Raw genomic sequence first — 3,028 nt, 5'->3', positions numbered from 1 at the left:
TAGACGAATGGGAGAAATATTGGCTTTCCGGAACAATACACCTTACCTGTTGTTTTTGCCGGACGGAGTCTGCCTCGTCCCAGACATCTCCTTCCTGCCGAAGGTGGTGTCAGATCACCTGCAGGCAGAGGTCTTCCTCCCTGATTTTTTCCCAAATCCAACATCACCGGAAGACAAGCTATTACACACTTTAGATGTGAAGCGAGCTCTCCTGTTCTACCTCAGTAGAACACACCCAACTAGACGAGACTTGCAACTGTTTGTCTCGTACGGGTCAGCACAGCTGGGCACTCGCATCACGGCTCAGCGCGTGTCAAAGTGGATTGTGGGTCTCATCCGTCTATGTTACCTGATCGCCAAACAGCCATTGCCTGGCCCTATCAGGGCTCATTCGACCAGGGCTGTCGCGGCTTCCACTGCCTTCCTCCAGGGAGTACCACTGACGGACATTTGCAAAGCCGCTACATGGGTCACGCCTAACACCTTCATCAGGCACTATGCCCTAGACGTCCGTACGAACACCAATACCAAAATGGAACATCATATTCTATCTTCAGCTACGCAGTAAAGGACCTGCCAGCACTCTCCTCCAGGTAGGCCACTGCTCGCTAATCTCCCATGGGTGTGAAGCACAGAGACCACGTAGAAGATAAACAGGTTGCTTACCTGTAACTGGTGAACTTTGAGTCATCATCTGTGCATTCACACCACCCACCCTCCTTCTCCACTGCTGTCAGCTTCTACATTTCTAATAGGGGTTGATTTGCGGCGGTTTGAAGAACTGGTGGGAGCGCACTAGATCCCATGGGTGTGAATGCACAGATGACCACTCGAAGATCAACAGTTATAGGTAAGCAACCTGTTTTTTATGTGACTTCACTGATGGACCTTTTTCACTCAGTATATCGACTAGTTCCTCCTCATGGTTCTCAGTTCCTGATTGTGCACTCCTGTTTTCTCTCCTGCAGGAAATCTCTTTTAAGGTAGGAATAGGGTTGCAAGGATAGGTAAGCAACCTGTTTTTTATGTGACTTCACTGATGGACCTTTTTCACTCAGTATATCGACTAGTTCCTCCTCATGGTTCTCAGTTCCTGATTGTGCACTCCTGTTTTCTCTCCTGCAGGAAATCTCTTTTAAGGTAAGAATAGGGTTGCAAGGGTTGGGAAATTTCTGGAGATTTGGTGGAGGATTCTGTGGAAGGGGGTTTGGGCAGGGGAGAGACCTCTGTGGGGTATAATGCCATAGAGTCTGCCTTCCAAAGCAGCCATTTTCTCCAGGGGAAGTAATATTTGTTGTCTGGAGATCAATTGTAATTCTGGGAGATCTCCAGAGCTTAGCCAGAGGTTGGCAGCCTTGGGTAGGATTAATCCTTCCCAATCTCTGATTTTGTTTAAAAAAAAAATCTGCAAAAAATCTAGTAAAGTGGCTTTACTCTGAAAATTTTGTATAGCATGAATATCAGCCATTATGACCCTGTTGTAGTTGTTCACAGTTTGCTAAATGGTGGGTATGCAGGTGTGCCTCTGAGCATAGTGAGAGTACCTTTTGGTATTCTGGATTCTATCACTGAAGAATACAGGTTGCTAGAGATCTTCAAAATCCTGAGAAAGGTGATTTAGGATAGACTCACTCACTGAGGGGTAAAGCCCCTCTTGTGTGGCTCTACTGCTAGTTTCCACAAGCTTGTTGATAAGGAGGCCATACTTGGGTCCAGAAATGGCTCAGTTTGCTTATAAAAGTCTCAGGATTCCACCTGTGCTTTGCCATCTTTGTATTACACTCCTTTATAGATCCTGATGTACTCCAGGTGTGGGCAATATGAATCCAGCAAGCCACATGTAGCTCCTGAGATTCTTTTGTATTACCTTTGGTAGTTGCATTTTGGCATCATCCATATTCAGAGGAATGATAAGCAAATTATCTTTAACTGTGTGAGATTCTGTTCCGATTTATATGCCCCTTAGCATTGAACAAGATCTGCGGAATTCCATATATTATCCAGTAAATCTAATTTTCCTGGATGTGTACTGCTATAAAATGGGGACAGAATTGTCATTTGACCTTCATAGTGCCTGTCTTGTAATCTCTTGTGCTTTTTATACATTTGTTTGGAACAGTATTGTAAAAGAGGCCTGATAGCTATTGCCCTGCTTTTCAGTGATCATATAGCTGGGAGCAGACTCAGAAAGAAAACATGGGAAGGTTGAGATTCCATTCCAGTACTAAATCCACTAAAATGCTAATTTGTAATATTCACAACTTCCATATGGTGTTTCCGAAGCCTTGTGAAATGCATGCATTTGTATATCTTAAGGCTGGGGGGAAGAGGTGTTAGATCCCCTTCTGTCTCCCCGCTCCCAGTTTCATTGTAAAGATATGATGGTGTTATTGGATAAATTATTCATTTTTTTTCTTGCCCCACTAATTAGATGCTGCACAAATATGACACTCATGAGTGGTTTTGAGCATTGCTGTGCTTGTGAGCCACAGAATATAATGGAATCTCCACACAAAACTGCTCTAGAGTCAAGTGTGTGCTCATACTTACTATTTTTTTTTTTGCTTTTGTTCTAGAGAATCCAATATGTAGCTAAGCAGCTATTTGCTTAAGGGTAGGCTTTGGTATACAGTTGTGATGTGTGTTTCCAGAATTATGACCTTTTGTTCCTTAATTCTGTGAGTGGAAAACTCAGAGCTGGATTTGGAATGAACAACTCAGATCTATAAGCTATTGACTATTTATTGCATGCTTCTAATTGTATATGATTTCCTTTGTCTTAATTTTGTATTGTGGGGGAAATGCTTGGACTTAGAATGTTGGGGGCCAGTGTTTGGTGGTGGTGGGGTTGATGAAGAGGGATTTGTAGTCTGAGTGGATTAAAGAAGTAGAACTCTTGATTTCTAGAAGCTGTGACTAATAGGATTTTTGAGTCTCCGTACCTCATCAGCATAAGGACTAAGAATTCTCAGTAAAACAGAGTCTCTGTACCTCATCAGCATAAGGACTAAGAATTCTCAGTAAAACA

The 3,028-nt window shown here is 43.2% G+C and overlaps 1 protein-coding gene across 1 annotated transcript in view; it reads left to right on the top strand.

The window, feature by feature from the left end:
* The window catches only part of DENND1B (DENN/MADD domain containing 1B), a 240,687-nt gene that overhangs the window by 26,194 nt on the left and 211,465 nt on the right, over nt 1-3,028 (top strand). The window lies entirely within an intron of this gene.

Source organism: Gekko japonicus, unplaced genomic scaffold, assembly GCF_001447785.1.
Source record: "Gekko japonicus isolate JY-2015 unplaced genomic scaffold, Gekko_japonicus_V1.1 scaffold1097, whole genome shotgun sequence".
Classification (NCBI taxonomy): domain Eukaryota; kingdom Metazoa; phylum Chordata; class Lepidosauria; order Squamata; family Gekkonidae; genus Gekko; species Gekko japonicus.
The sequence above is the reverse complement of the archived record's forward strand: the minus strand, read 5'-3'. Positions and strand labels throughout refer to the sequence as shown.